Source organism: Lathyrus oleraceus, chromosome 5 (assembly GCF_024323335.1).
Source record: "Lathyrus oleraceus cultivar Zhongwan6 chromosome 5, CAAS_Psat_ZW6_1.0, whole genome shotgun sequence".
Classification (NCBI taxonomy): domain Eukaryota; kingdom Viridiplantae; phylum Streptophyta; class Magnoliopsida; order Fabales; family Fabaceae; genus Lathyrus; species Lathyrus oleraceus.
The window spans coordinates 66,830,490-66,847,727 of record NC_066583.1 but is presented as its reverse complement, the minus strand read 5'-3'; the positions used below and the strand labels follow the sequence as shown (position 1 = coordinate 66,847,727).

At 37.3% G+C, this 17,238-nt stretch overlaps 1 long non-coding RNA gene across 2 annotated transcripts; it reads left to right on the top strand.

Annotated features, from left to right (window-relative positions):
- Window positions 1–86: 86 nt before the first annotated feature.
- On the top strand, window positions 87–12,511 carry LOC127085091 (uncharacterized). 2 transcript variants are annotated; one of them, XR_007788926.1, is made up of 2 exons: window positions 87–559; window positions 12,135–12,511. It is a non-coding gene; the product is annotated as an uncharacterized LOC127085091 (long non-coding RNA). The 2 variants fall into 2 exon arrangements; XR_007788925.1 differs by lacking the exon at window positions 87–559 and adding an exon at window positions 10,722–11,194.
- The last annotated feature ends 4,727 nt before the right edge of the window (window positions 12,512–17,238 follow it).

Sequence of the window (17,238 nt, the reverse complement as noted above, 5' to 3'; positions counted from 1 at the left end):
TTTGAGAAATAGTTTTGGAGTCTTATTTTCTTTATATTTATTAGAATATTTTAAATTCTAAAAATTAAACATATTCTAAAGTATATTTTGCTCATTTCATACACACCCACTTGATATTTGGAAAAAAAATTAGATTTTCTCTTTTGACCTTGCAACCACACAATTGCTTCCGATGAATAAAAACCTTAATCTCCCTTTTCTTTTCAACACACATTCTTCCATCAGTGGGATAAAAGAACAAATGTTCCTTTCCTCTCATTCTCCTGTAACACAACACAAACTTACAATTTTGTTTGTAGGAGTAAAACAATAACCCATGGCATTCGCTTATCTTTGTCGAAATAGTATAATCTCGTCGGAGAAGAAGGATTTTGAAGGCGATGGAAAGAATTTGTGGCGGTTGCATAATGGGTCACGTGTGGTGGAGGGCGACGGCAGCGGTTTTGCATCATCGGCGAGGAGGTTCTTGTGACAGGTTCGGGTGACGGTGTTGCCGCAGTTTCTGGACAATCCGTTGTATGGAGTCATCGTGGCAGAAGGTTTGCGTGCCGGCGAGAAGGTATGGTTCAGAGATAAGTTTTGATTCTATTTAAGTTCTAATTCTAGTTTTCGGCTTCGACCGTTCTAAACATGTTTGAGTTGTGTATCTTTTGATTTCAATTTAGTTTAGTTTCACGATTCCGACACCGATTAGGGTTGATTTGGTCTTTTACTGGTTTGTGTCTAGATTGATTTTTATTTGGATTTTGATCGATTTTTGTTTTAGTCTTCGATTAGATTTCGATCCGGTTTGATTTGAATGTTGGTTTTGACTTTGATTTCACTCTGTATTATTTTAGTTTTTTTGACCTGGGTGTATCTTGGATTTACGACTCGACTCAGGTTTTAACCCAGTTAGCTTCGATTCTCTTTCACTCTGTATAAATAAAGCTTTATGTTTTGATACTAAATATAGTATTTTATTTTGTAGTAGCAATGAAGCTTATGAATCAATTAGAACAACAAAAGTTGGTATATGAAAGCATGGAACATTTCTGTATTACTGTAAATTATTTTTATGTAAAAAAAAAGTTAATGTTATCCTTAATAGCTAGATAGCCCATTACTCGTTTCCATTAATGCATATGCCTTCATTAAGAAAAAAATCTTACTTCTTACTCATTTTTATCTTGACAATAATGAAAATTATTTTACAGTGAAATGTATTAATTCAATGAACAAGAAATCGCTCATCACTTATCACATGACATCGGTCATCCCTTTTTTATAGGTTATAGCTATTCGTTTTGAGTTGGTTTTGAAATCTGTTATGATTATTGATTTTTGAAATTTAAAGTAGTGGTATTGTTTGGATGATTATAAATTATGATACTTGATTTTTTTTTTAAAGGATTATGATATTTATTTAAATGGTTAATTTTCTATAAGCATACAACATAACTACAAAGAATATCAAACATGTACGGGTTTTAGTTATTTCAAACGTTTGTTTATTTACAGGGACCAAATAAAGATACAAACAATTCACACTATACACAGTAAAAACAAGATTAGAAATTACCGATCCGAAAGTTATCGGAGGAAGAATCCACAAAGGTATGTCTCGCTCTAGTTCTTCTTTTCTCTTGTCCTTCCTCTTTCTTTTGTTAATGCCTTTTGTTCTTTACTGCGAGGTTGCTTTGGATTGGTGGCTGGGCTTCACGGATGGAGAATAGGGTTTAGTTGTTGTTGTTTTTCAATGTGAAGAACAACAACTTTAGGGTAATGAGTTTGTAATTGTGGATGATTGGAAAGTGTAAATATGTGTGCTATTTATAGATGGAGAATTAAGTCACAAATTGAATGAGGTTATTTATTTTTAGAAAGATTTTAATTGACCTGATTTTCTCTTTATTCTTACCGTTTAAGTCGATGAATCTGGATGGATTCATGGCTTTGTGCATTTGACTAAAAAAAATAAATAATTTATTTTATATAATAAAATGGACTATTAATAATAATAATGGTAAGAAAATATTTTGATTTTGATTTTTCATTAAAAGCATAAAAATGAATATTATAATATTTATTAATAATAAATTAATAAAAAATTCGAAAATAATAAATAAAAATTTAAAAAGTGAAATTTTGAATTTTAAAATAATGTTTAGTGAAAGTAAAACATGAAAGGAAAGAAAAAACTATAAAAAGTGGAACATTTGGGTATTGAACTCTTGACCTCTTACACTCATAACCCCTTATCCAAATACTATCCTCCATTAGACCATTACACTTATTCAAGGTAAAATAGCACTTCCACATACTTAAACAAATAATTTAAATACCGAGATAACTAAAATATTTTCATAACAAATAATTAAACTTTTAACCTATATTTTTGTTTAAACCCTCATAGACCATTAATCTACAATTTTATTAAATAATTACCACCATAATGTAATACATATGTTTTTAAATATTATAATTTAATGAGATAGTTATAAACCCCTTTTAGCATAGTCCTTCAAATTATGTTTTTTTTTTAAATCTAAATAATACCCCTAAACTAAAATCAACTCCTAAGAGGGACTAAAAAATCAAAATGGTCTCCCTTTTACTTTTTATGTCACTTGACCAGGTGACTGGTATGCTCTAGATGTGTTAGTGTCGGTTAAAAACAAAAAATGAAAAGGTGGTCAAAATTTGGGGTACGACAGCTGCCCCTATTTAATAAGCTTCAAACTGAGAGGATGATGACGTTGAGTCTTCATCTTCTCATGGTGGAAGATGATTAAATATAGAGAGATACCCTAATTTTGACCATGTTGTCATTAGATTATGGGAATATGCAATGATTGAACAATCCTTGATGCTCTATTGGCATCCAGACCAACCTTTGATGGAACCCCAATAATACCCTGGTGATTAATTTCAACCCATATGGGTGAAATTTGTATATAATTCCTATGATCCTCCGATCATGTTACTGATATTACGTAGGACTCTGACGATCCTCCGATCATTGTTTGATAAAACCTTGGTAGAACCCCTGATAGAACTCCTAACAAAATCCCTGGCGAAATTCCTGGTGAAACCCCTTATACAACTTTTGATGGGACTCATGACGATGAGATCCTAATGAAATCCTTTGACAAATCCCTGATGAAACCCTTGGATTAATCCCTTTTGATCAGTTTCAACCTCACCGTGTGAAACTTGCACACGATTCCTATGATCATCGAATCATGTTGTTGGAATCTGATTGGACTTTAGTGATACCTTGATTACTCTAGATGAAACCCACTTCGATAAAATTCTGGTAGAACCCCTTGATGAGAACCTGGTGGAATCCCTTGATGAAAATCTGGTGAAACCCCTTTAATAATAGTCTGATAGAACCCCTTGATAATAACCTTTGTTGAACCTTTTTGGTGAAACCCTATGGATAATATTTTGATCAAAACCCTTTGATATAAACCTTTTGATAAAACACCAGATGGAATCCCTAGATGAAACCCTTTATAAAATCCTTTTGATGAAATCCCTTGATGAAACCCTTTGGTAGAAATCTGGTAAAACCCCTTGATAGAACCCCTTGATGAAACTCCTGATAGAATCCTTTGATGAAACCCCTGATAGAACCCTTTGATGAAACCCCTGATAAAATCCTTAGTGAAACCCACAGTGTAAACCTAGTGGAATCCTGGTGGAACCCTTTCATAAAACCATGATGAAACCCTTAATACCTTTGATGAAACCTATTAATGAAACCCTTTTTGATCAATCTGAACCCTTCTAGGTGAAATTTTCATATGATTCCCATGATCATCCGATCATTTTACGGGAATCGGGTAGTACCCTACTGATACCCCGATCACTCTGGATGAAACCCCTTGGTAAAATTCTGGAAGAACCCCTTGATGGAATCTTTTGATGACATTCCTGATAAACCCTTTTGATAAAATCCCTTGAAAAAATCTTTTTGATAAAATCCCTTGATAAAATTCTGACGGAGCCCTTTGATAAAAAATTCCGGTGAAACCCCTTTGATAAATCCATGATGAAACCCCTTTGATATTAACACTTTGTTGAAACTTCTTGGCAAAACCCTAGTGAACCCTCGACGGATAATCTCTGATGAAAACCCCTTGATTGAACCCCTTTGATAAAATCCTTTGGTAGAACCCATTGATGAAAATCCTCTATACTTTTGATGAAACACCTAATGGAACTCCTGGTAAAAACTCTTTAATGAAACCCTTGGTGGAACCCCTTAAAAAACCCCGGTGTAACCCTTTGATAAAATCCTGGTGTATTTGATTGAACGCATCCCTTGTGTGGGTTAGGTTAATAAACTGGAGATGTGAGAGGTGAAGACCCGCTAAATGGTTGATAACGATCATTCGGGATGAACGACTATTGGATAGATTCCTTTGACGACTCACGGTGAGTGAGTTTGCTAGGAATGCCCTTTACTGAAAAGGCTCTATGGAGATGGTTACTTATTGGGGAAACCCAATAAGCATTTTTGCTTGGGAATTGTACTTGTATAGCTGGGGATTGAGAATTCAGTCATCCTCGATATAAGAACCAATGCTAAATAGATTATCATTGTTGTAAAACCCCGAGAGTAGTGATAGTGGTATAAGAACTAAAAGAAGTAACAACGGTAGAAGAACCGTAAACTAAAATGACAGACGGTATAAGAAACCGTACAAATGAATTGATAAATGGTGTAAAAACCAAAATGCCTGGATGAAAACGACGTAAAACCCAAAGTGAGTAAATGGCAATGGTGTAAAAGCCGAAGTGATTGAGTGGCAATAGTGTAAGAACCAAAGTGAACAGTGGTGTAAGAACCAAAGTGACAATGGTAATAGAACTTTTATTGAGGAGTTCTCTAAGAAGACGTGAATAAAAGGAGATTGACAAAAGAACTTGATGTCCCTAATGGGGAAGACTGGTGTCACGTAAGATGACTGTCTACTAGGGAATATGCTTCCAGGCGAGGTTCCCTAAGGAGCGCGGGTGTTGGAGAAAGCCCTAAGAAATCCCTGCAAGGATCTGGTGAAGGAATTGTATACCATTAGGGCATACTGGGGACAATGCTGCTAAGTATTTTCTGCTTGGAGAATGAGTTCCAAGGATACTTGCGGGGGAATTGTCCTTAAGACTAACCCACTGGGTGTACAATGAAAAAAGATCTCGGGAGAAGCTTGGATTGAGATCTATCACCGATTAACTGGGGATATCCAGACTCTCACGATGAGTCTTGAGTCTCAGTTTGTGTTATGTATCTATGTTATGTATGCATGTTATGCTGTGTCATTTATGCATGTTTAGTGTTTGTATGGTATAATGCTTCACATTCGTGTGATATGATGTATTAATGTGATGATTGATGCATGCAATGTATTAGTCTTGGGTTGTACTGCTGAATATTGGGACATTTGTAGGTATTGAGTGCCAAGCAAGGTTGGGATTTGTTAGATGCCAATCAAAGTTGGGCTTTTAGGATGAATGTCAAATGAGGTTAAGCTTTTAGGATATATGTGCCAAGTAAGATTAGGCTTTTGTGTGGTGCCAAGTAAGATTGGGCATGCGTAGATGTTAGACTCATGATATGGGAATGTGCTATATGAATGAGATGCTATGAATGGTTTGACGCTAGAGCGTAGCGACATGATTAATGCATGACAATGATTTGAATGTTTCCACAAGTGCCCCTGTGGTGGGTCGTGGACTGTTATGGATTAGAGAGGTTGTTTGTGTAACCAAGTTATTTTGTCAAAAGGTGGTAGGGTGTTACGCTAGCATGGCTTCCCGATACCCGTTTGAAACTTGACGATTGTTGATCTATGATAGATCTTGTACATGCATCTTGAAGGTATTGAGAGGGATTGTCCCAGCAGTATCCCATAGTTGCCCCTGTCTGTTAGGTCTTTGAAGTAATTCATGTCAATATGAATTTGAAGTGACTTAGCCATACCATGCACTTGAGACGGCCTTCTGTAATATTAGCCTTGGAGAGATTCGTCCTTGACTAATCGACCTTTGGAATGATATTGCCCCAGATGAATTGTTCTTTTGTAGTGGTCTCTTTTGATCAAGCCTTACGGCGGTCTGTCCCAGATTGATAAAGCCTTGGAGGGTATTGCCCTTATTTGTAGGCCTTCTTGAAAGAGTTTCCTGAAAAGAAACTTTGATCCCACTATGCTATAGTATGACTTTGATATGAACTACCCCAATATTTAAATCTTGAAAAGTCTGCCCCTGATTATTAGGGTCTGGAGGAGTGTCTTGAGAAGGAACTTGGATCCTGCCATGTTGTGATATGACCCTGACAAGGACTGCCCCTAGTATATAAATCTTGCAAGGCATTCCCATGATTAAATGGTGCTTGACCAATTCTTAGATTGATTTGTCCCAAGTCACTAGGATCTGGAAGAGTTGCATTACAAAAGACTTAGGTCCCACAATGTTGCGATGTGACCTTCATATGAATTACCCAAATATTTGAACTTTTGAAAAGTATGCCCCAAATTAGATTAATTTATGGAGTGATTGGCCTCACTATGCCCTTGAGTTGGTATGCCCCAATATGGGAGTCTTGAAAGGTATGCTTCTGATCATGAGGGTCATGGATGTTATTTGACATAGGTGTGTCAAATATTGAAATGTTTCGCCTCTAATCAGTACGATCTTCAGATGATGTGCCCCTAGGATCATAAGGATTTCCCCATCTAATTGGAAGGATCCTTAGGTGACTTGCTCCTAGTCAGGAATGTCTCGAAGTGGTGTCCCCTTAATCAGACCATTGTTGATATTTCCTTGGTGCTAAGTATTGATTTGTGAAAAATGTTCTTTTTGAAAAGTAATTCTAACATCATGCTCATGCAAGTTTTTGAAATCGAAAATTGTTATGGAAAATGGATGTGGTGTATACAGATGATATCTGGCCACGAGGTTGGCACCAATGAAGATGTGATAGAACAATATGGTTAGTAACAAACATTCAGAGTCAGTTTAACGCAAATTTTACTAAGTATGCTTTCATAGTGAACCTAGCTTCAATTAGGACTTTTAAATGTTATAACGTGGCCTGGTTCACGGTTTATGAAACAAAAGATATAAGGCTCAAATTTTTATTAAGACCCACCCTTTCTCCTTGATGATCTTCATTCCTAAATCCAATTACTTCAACAAATGCATTTAGTCTACAAGAGAATTTTGATAATGATTATGGATATAATGATTCAAGCACTAATGAGATTCTTGAGGTGGCAGTCACCTACTTTCACTCACAAGATTATTTCCCTTTTTCTTTCTTTCTTTTTAATCCCTATTTTTGCATGGAACCATTCTTTTGAATTTGTGGTCCATTGGGATGCCCTAACTTTTGCCTAAGTCAACTCCTTTTTAGTTTTTGACTTAGCGGGCTTTTTTTTTAAAACATTATGCCCTAACTTTTGCCTAAATCAAATTTTTAGGTTTTCTTTTTGACTTAGAGGGCTTCTTTTTTGAAACAACTCATGTGATTTTGCTTTTGATTTCAAGAGTTGTGACTACCATGTTAGCTACTGTAAGCTTTGACTTCATTGCTTCCTCGATGTTGAATGGTGTGAGGAATAAGATGTACTTGAACCTATCATCCTTGTGATTATATGGAATAACTCTCTTGAGACTAGAATGCATCATTGATTTAATTGAAACTACCCTGCCCCTGGTTAATATTAAGGGTTTTTATAAATTGAAAAAGAAACACCAACTTCTGGCCCGAGGGGGTTGACTACGGATTAACTCCTTATTTCTCCAGTGTTTGGGGAAGTGAAACAATGCCTTACATCGTCAGCCAGATCTTACTATTAAAAGCATACTCAGCAAATTTAGTTGTTTTTTTACATCATTCTCCTCATAAGTTTGTTAATAGATGAGAGGTGAGAATAAAAGGTTTGATTGCTTTTTATTTTTATTTTCATGATGGCATAAGAAAGAGAGTGTAAACGAATGGATTGATTTCAAAAACATGCATGCTCATTTTATTAAAATTATTTCCCAAAGAGTACAACTTTTAATACAAAAAACACTTAGCAAAAAAGAAATTACAACTAGAACTGATAAACCCTATTGATCCCAGGGATGAGCTTCATTGTTGATCCACTGTCTTTAGGGGATGCTTTTTTTTTATGTCCTTGCACTTTGTTAAAGTAAGGGTAACCATTCACCAATGGGACTCCCTCTTTGAAAGTCAATTGTAGGTCTTGTACTTTGTGCTTACATTAGGCATTCTCGTCATGACTTATAGGGTATAGACGAGGAGAAAGACCAAACGATTGTAGCTTTACTATTGCACTTCTGAGTAAGTCATGAGACATTGGTGTAGGATCCAATTTCCTTCCAGGCTTCATTTGTTGTGATTGATGAGGCACATGAGGCTACTGCTGAAGAAGATATTGTTGCAGACCTTGTTGCAGTGGCATTATCCAGTGTTGTATTTGAGGCTCTAGGTAGGTCGTGACTTGCATGGCAAAAGGTTGCCTTCTCTCTTCAATGGTATTTTTCCCTTATTGAGACGTCCTTTAAGTTTGTTCATGAGTATCAGGAAGTCTGCTAGCTGGATGATAGTTGGATAAGGGAGGAAGCAGAAAAGATATGCAAATATATGTGTATGTATGCAAATGCGTGAAAATGCATGGGTATGCAAAAATATTTTTTTATTTTTTACTTTGAAGGTATGCTAAAAGGTTTTCTTTCAGATGCAATGGAAGTGTCACATTAGGATAATGACAGATAGGAAAACCCACACAGGTTTAGGGATTATGATGGATATAGAACCCACATATGGGTTTAAGGATAATGTCGAATATAAGGACACCTTGTTTAAGAAGGTTCCTTATAGATAGGGGTAATAATTGGCATGGTAAACCCAAACGATTTTGAGATATATAAGATAATATGCAAGCATGACCTAGTTAAGGGTAGATTCCTTATGATATGTCAGATCTAGGCTTAGACTACCCAATCCCCTCACTTGTAGGATATAAAGTTTTTATAGGATGATAGCCCTAGAGTCATGGATTATACCCTTGTTTTACCATGAGAAGGAGCAAGCCTTCCTACGGTAATCCTTCGGGATAAGTCTCGTCTAGGAGGGACCTTAGTAACGACCTTTACAGGTTGATAACATAAGGTCACCCTAAGTTAAGAGGGTTCTAGAAGAGGTCCCCAGAGTCATGGATCAAATTCAAAGTTTTATCACGAAGAAGTGCTGGCCTTCTCATGACAATCCTTTTGAATTGATCTATTCTGGGCGGAATCGTCATCAAAGACCCCACGGGATGAAAACCCCGGTGGCCGAGACAGGACGACCCCTTACTTAAGCTTATATTTTTTCTCAAGCCTGGGTTTTGGCTTCACACCTTTGAAAATCCCAATCAATATGATATGACAGGCATAATAATATAATAAAGAATAAAGTGAATAAATAAATAAACATAAATAAAGGAAAGCAAATACACATAGAAACAAGCACAACCCTAAAACCCAAGGTTAGGATGGACTCTCTTTAGGGAAAGTATGAGAACTCCCCAGCAGAGTCGCCAGCTGTCGCGGCTGGAAAAATGACAGAGTCGCCACCATCCTTTATTCGTTCCTAAGGAACAGGGAAATAATGATAAAACCTAATAGTTGAGGGTAAGAGACTAGGTTCGGAAGTCAATTAAGTAAGGGGAAGGTGTTAGGCACCCCTTACCTCCATTGTACTCAATGGGATCCTCCTACGATTCTAGGGCTAGTGTGTGTTTCTAAAGTGTTTGCTTTAATATTTATTAATTATTAATTATTTATTTATTTACAGAAGGTATTACTTTTAAATGGACGAGAGACCCAAAAATATTTTCATAATTGTACTCGCTAGAGTTTACAACTCTATGCCTACGTACCTTCGCATTAGGCGAGGGATCAGAGTACCGTAGTTCTTCTTGAAAATGTTGTTTGGTTGGTTGTTTTTATCCCTTGAAAATTCTCACGCCTCGGGGGCGGAGAAGTAATTGATTTTGAAAAGTGCCTCAATACACTAGGGTAGAGGTCTTACGATTTGAAGTGAGTTCAAATTGATTTTATCCCTTTATCCCTTATGAAAAATATTATTTTAATTTATTTCAAAAAATAAAGTAGGAGTTATGGTTACGTATTAGATGTAACCCTTTATCCCAATTTTATCCCAAATTTAACCCTTGAAAACAAAAGAATTTTATCCCACATTGTATTCCACATTCTTATCCCATCAAATATAATTTAATTTAATTAAAATAAATAAATTTAATTAGATATAATAAGATATATCCCTTATCTTAATTTTATCCCTAATTAGACTAATTAACCCTAAACTTATCCCAAGAAGCGATCTCACTAACCCAAATTATCCCCTAGATCCAACTTAATTAAGTCTAACTAATTAATATTTAATAATTAAGTAATATAAATTAAACACATATATATCATATGAAGCTAGTTAATTCTAAATTTATTAGCCTAATTATGCTAACTAATGACTAACTATCTATAAAACTCTTATTATTAAAAAATTAACCATAAAAAAGTAAACATATGCTAATGCCAATACCATGTCCATCACATGCACACACCCACGTGGTGTTTGAGAAATAGTTTTGGAGTCTTATTTTCTTTATATTTATTAGAATATTTTAAATTCTAAAAATTAAACATATTCTAAAGTATATTTTGCTCATTTCATACACACCCACTTGATATTTGGAAAAAAAATTAGATTTTCTCTTTTGACCTTGCAACCACACAATTGCTTCCGATGAATAAAAACCTTAATCTCCCTTTTCTTTTCAACACACATTCTTCCATCAGTGGGATAAAAGAACAAATGTTCCTTTCCTCTCATTCTCCTGTAACACAACACAAACTTACAATTTTGTTTGTAGGAGTAAAACAATAACCCATGGCATTCGCTTATCTTTGTCGAAATAGTATAATCTCGTCGGAGAAGAAGGATTTTGAAGGCGATGGAAAGAATTTGTGGCGGTTGCATAATGGGTCACGTGTGGTGGAGGGCGACGGCAGCGGTTTTGCATCATCGGCGAGGAGGTTCTTGTGACAGGTTCGGGTGACGGTGTTGCCGCAGTTTCTGGACAATCCGTTGTATGGAGTCATCGTGGCAGAAGGTTTGCGTGCCGGCGAGAAGGTATGGTTCAGAGATAAGTTTTGATTCTATTTAAGTTCTAATTCTAGTTTTCGGCTTCGACCGTTCTAAACATGTTTGAGTTGTGTATCTTTTGATTTCAATTTAGTTTAGTTTCACGATTCCGACACCGATTAGGGTTGATTTGGTCTTTTACTGGTTTGTGTCTAGATTGATTTTTATTTGGATTTTGATCGATTTTTGTTTTAGTCTTCGATTAGATTTCGATCCGGTTTGATTTGAATGTTGGTTTTGACTTTGATTTCACTCTGTATTATTTTAGTTTTTTTGACCTGGGTGTATCTTGGATTTACGACTCGACTCAGGTTTTAACCCAGTTAGCTTCGATTCTCTTTCACTCTGTATAAATAAAGCTTTATGTTTTGATACTAAATATAGTATTTTATTTTGTAGTAGCAATGAAGCTTATGAATCAATTAGAACAACAAAAGTTGGTATATGAAAGCATGGAACATTTCTGTATTACTGTAAATTATTTTTATGTAAAAAAAAAGTTAATGTTATCCTTAATAGCTAGATAGCCCATTACTCGTTTCCATTAATGCATATGCCTTCATTAAGAAAAAAATCTTACTTCTTACTCATTTTTATCTTGACAATAATGAAAATTATTTTACAGTGAAATGTATTAATTCAATGAACAAGAAATCGCTCATCACTTATCACATGACATCGGTCATCCCTTTTTTATAGGTTATAGCTATTCGTTTTGAGTTGGTTTTGAAATCTGTTATGATTATTGATTTTTGAAATTTAAAGTAGTGGTATTGTTTGGATGATTATAAATTATGATACTTGATTTTTTTTTAAAGGATTATGATATTTATTTAAATGGTTAATTTTCTATAAGCATACAACATAACTACAAAGAATATCAAACATGTACGGGTTTTAGTTATTTCAAACGTTTGTTTATTTACAGGGACCAAATAAAGATACAAACAATTCACACTATACACAGTAAAAACAAGATTAGAAATTACCGATCCGAAAGTTATCGGAGGAAGAATCCACAAAGGTATGTCTCGCTCTAGTTCTTCTTTTCTCTTGTCCTTCCTCTTTCTTTTGTTAATGCCTTTTGTTCTTTACTGCGAGGTTGCTTTGGATTGGTGGCTGGGCTTCACGGATGGAGAATAGGGTTTAGTTGTTGTTGTTTTTCAATGTGAAGAACAACAACTTTAGGGTAATGAGTTTGTAATTGTGGATGATTGGAAAGTGTAAATATGTGTGCTATTTATAGATGGAGAATTAAGTCACAAATTGAATGAGGTTATTTATTTTTAGAAAGATTTTAATTGACCTGATTTTCTCTTTATTCTTACCGTTTAAGTCGATGAATCTGGATGGATTCATGGCTTTGTGCATTTGACTAAAAAAAATAAATAATTTATTTTATATAATAAAATGGACTATTAATAATAATAATGGTAAGAAAATATTTTGATTTTGATTTTTCATTAAAAGCATAAAAATGAATATTATAATATTTATTAATAATAAATTAATAAAAAATTCGAAAATAATAAATAAAAATTTAAAAAGTGAAATTTTGAATTTTAAAATAATGTTTAGTGAAAGTAAAACATGAAAGGAAAGAAAAAACTATAAAAAGTGGAACATTTGGGTATTGAACTCTTGACCTCTTACACTCATAACCCCTTATCCAAATACTATCCTCCATTAGACCATTACACTTATTCAAGGTAAAATAGCACTTCCACATACTTAAACAAATAATTTAAATACCGAGATAACTAAAATATTTTCATAACAAATAATTAAACTTTTAACCTATATTTTTGTTTAAACCCTCATAGACCATTAATCTACAATTTTATTAAATAATTACCACCATAATGTAATACATATGTTTTTAAATATTATAATTTAATGAGATAGTTATAAACCCCTTTTAGCATAGTCCTTCAAATTATGTTTTTTTTTTTAAATCTAAATAATACCCCTAAACTAAAATCAACTCCTAAGAGGGACTAAAAAATCAAAATGGTCTCCCTTTTACTTTTTATGTCACTTGACCAGGTGACTGGTATGCTCTAGATGTGTTAGTGTCGGTTAAAAACAAAAAATGAAAAGGTGGTCAAAATTTGGGGTACGACAGCCGGATTGCTGTCCGTGATTTATCAGCGGGGATCCGTTTATTTCGGGATTCCCCGGGCCGATTCAGAGGATTGTGAATGTCTGCTCAGAGGATGATGATGATGATGATGTATCTGTCTTCCGTTTATTTCGGAACCCGTGGGTCAGATTGGTGGTTACTTACTCCTTCAGATGGTCATGATCAGTCCAGAGATTAGATTCAGTGCAGATTATCAGATGGCTTGGAGGATGGCAACGCATTGCATTCATTCATCAGCATCATTACATCTTGCATTAATTGCATCTAACACATGTTTATCCATATGCAGGGACATTTTTTATTGATATCCTGGTTGAGAGACTTTCTTTGCTCAGAGATGAGGACCGGTCTGAAAGACAACATTGCCTACAGTTTCTTTGATCCAGAGATTGGTGTGCTGAAGGAGATGATAGCATTGATTACACCCGACCATGTGGGGATGTTCAGAGAGTCATACGGCAGTATCCTGAAGATAGTGTTCAGACTCACTGACAGTGATAGGAGTGCCATTCATACTCTTCTCCAGTTCTATGACCCGGGGCTGAGGTGCTTTGTGTTTCCAGACTATCTGTTGGGACCTCTGATGGAGGATTATGTTAGCATCCTGGGTATTCAGATCCGAGATCAGATTCCTTTTCATGTCACCAGAGCAGAGCCAGATGTCCTTGGAATTTCACGTGCTCTTTATTTGGGTCCGGAAATGGTCAAGGAAGGTTTGAAGGAGAAGGGAAAGTTACCTGGATTTCATTTGAGTTTCTTGGAGGCTAATGCCAAGGAACATGCTGCTATGGGTAACTGGAAGACGGTTTGTGCTCTGATTGCTGTGAGCATTTATGGGATTGTTCTGTTTCCTAATCAGAAGAATTTTGTGGACCATAATGCTATCAAATTGTTCATGCAGAGAAACCCTATTCCTACTCTGGTCGGAGATGTTTACTACTCGGTGCATAATAGGAATGAGAAGAGGCGTGGTGGTTTGATCAGATGCTGTTCTCAGTTGCTTTTCAAATGGTTTATGGGGTATTTGCCTTCTCGAGGTGCCTTTGTTCAGATTGATCCCAGTGTCAAGTGGTCCTTCAGGTTGATGGGTTTGCGGGCTGATGATATTGCTTGGACTCATAATGGTTTGGCTGGAAGAGATTTTATATGCAGTTGCGGGAGTTTACCTAATGTGCCTTTGGTGGGAGTTCAGGGTTGCATTAATTACAACCCAACGCTTCTCAGGAGACAGATGGGGTTTGCTGTAGAGGGTTCTCCTCTCGGGCGAGAGATTTAGGAGTCCTTTTATTTCCCGATTGATGGTAACCAAACCAAGCTGAGGCAAGTGTTGGATGAGTGGCGAGATATTCAGAGGAAGGGTAAGGTTCCTTATGGTAAAGTTAACAGTCGGTATTTTCCTTTGTTTGAGGATTGGTTGCGGAAGAGGATTGAAGCTACATTTCTACCATTTCCTGGAGGTGATCCTGTGTGTCCCATGATTGAGGGTCCAAGTGCTTCTGTCAGCATGGAGGAATTCCTTGAGATGAAGAGGGCCAGAGACCAATTACTTGCAGAGAAAGCTGAATTGGAGAGAAGTGTTGCTCGTTTTCAGGTAGCTAATCAGGAGATCAAAGTAAAGATGGAAGATCAAGACAAGCGACATGCCTTGGAGGCCAAGCGCTTTGAGATGGATACTGCCTATTATGGGAAGATTAGTCAAGCATTGGCATCGTCCAACAGGGAGCACGACATCACTAAGGATAAGCTGTTCAGAGCGTCGAAGGTTATTGAAGATGAGAAGAGAAGGCAAATCTTGGTGAAGGATCAGAGAGATGACAGAGTCAGAAGTCTCATTGCTGAGTGGGAGACCAAGCTGAAGGTCAAGGAAGCAGAGAATCTGAAGATCACCGCTGAGAGAGATCATTACAGGGCAGAGAGAGACCACTACTTCAGGCAGATGAAGATTCATCAGAAGGAAGTGGGGAGACTGCAGCAGGAGAACACCGAGCTCAGGTTCGCCGCAGAGTTCGCGAGGATGGAAGATGAGATAGGGCCATCTGTGGGACCCTCATCGAGCTAGATCTTTCATTTGTGTTGGATTACCGTCAGGCTTGTTGACGGAATTCACTTGTCTGTATTTCTTTCCTATTCTGGAGGATTGTATTTGACTTTATTTGACTTGATGTATGACTATGGCACTGATTGTGCACTCTTTGGTTATGTAATGGTGATTTTTCATTCAGTGATTGGTTTTCAAGCTTTATTTGCTTTGCTGTATGCACTCTCACAAGCACACACATGGTTGGGGGTATCATGCTGAATCACATATCTCTGATCTGCACGATAAAATCAGATGCTGAATATCAGAATATTGATGCCGGATTATTATTTATCTCGATGATGCCAGGATCGAGAGACAAAGTGTCCTTCATGTGGATAGACACTGCATCCATGCATTAATCATAATAACTGTGTTTTATTTTGCAGGTGTTTGTTACTAACGTGCTTGTTTGTGACAGGAATCATTGCTCGCGCTCGAAGAACCGTACCTTTGCACTCAACACGCCCTCACAGATATTACACCAGAAGAAATACTCCCAGACTCATGGAACTTCCCAGCGCAGATATGCTTGAGCTAAAAGATAAAATGAACGAGCTGATCAACATAATGCAAGGTTTCGCAGTTGGTCAGAAAGCGTTAGCAGACAAGGTTGAAAAGCTCGAGCGGGCTTCTGCAGCAAACAGTGGGGTTAACCTGGATGGAGCCTCCAACCAGGGGCAGGGGTCTCGAGACGGCGGAAAGAGGACGACTGTGGGTCTCGTGAATAATGCTGGTGGTCTTGGTGGTGCGGGTGGCCAACCGGGTCAGAATCAGAAGGATAACTTTGTGCCTCCGTTCTATGGGTTCGACGAAGACCAGGAGGAAGATAGAGAGGCTGATCAGTTCTCGATGCAGAACGAGCCGTTTGTTCCTTATAACGCTCCACTTCAGAACAAGGAGATTCAGCTGCTGGCTGAAAAGATAAAGGTCTTGGAAAGTTATGCCACTCCTGGAGTGGTGAATATGTCTAATATGGGGCTGGTGGAGGGGATTGTGATCCCGCAGAAGTTCAAGGCGCCCAGTTTTGACAGATATAACGGGAGTTCTTGCCCAGAGACGCACTTACAAGCTTTTGTCCGCAAGATCTCTGCATACACAACGGACCAGAAATTGTGGATGTACTTCTTCCAGGACAGCCTGTCCGGAGGCTCCCTGGAATGGTATACTAAGCTGAAATCGTCCGATATAAAGAATTGGCAGGATCTTGGGGATGCTTTCTTCAAGCAGTACCAGTTCAATGCTGACATGGCTCCGAGCCGTACCCAGCTGCAGGGTATGTCTCAGAAAAATAATGAAGGATTCAAGGAGTATGCCCAGCGGTGGAGAGAACTGGCTGCGAGAGTTCAACCTCCTCTTGTGGATCGTGAAATGTCTGACTTGTTTATGGGGACCCTGCAGGGGCCGTTTGCGGAAAGGATGGTGGGTTGTCTTGTCACCAATTTCTCCGATATTGTGGTAGTTGGAGAGCGGATAGAAAGTTGGTTAAAGCTGGGTAAGATTCAGGGTACTGCGTCTGCATCTTCTTCCGGTTCAAAGAAGCCATTCGGTAATGGTGGGCAGAGGAAAAAGGAAGGAGACACCAGCGCTGTTTATACTCAACGTGGACCCAGTAGGGACCGTTACTTCCAGCACACTGCTGCGGTAACTATCCCTGCTGAGCCTCAATCTGCACCGCAACAACAGCAACAACAACAGAGACAACCCTTCCAGCAGAGGCAGCAAAGGGCTGGTTATCAGGTCAGGGGCAGAGCACAGGATCGACAATTTGACAGGCCTCCGGTGACCTATGCTTTCTTGTTTAAGAAGCTG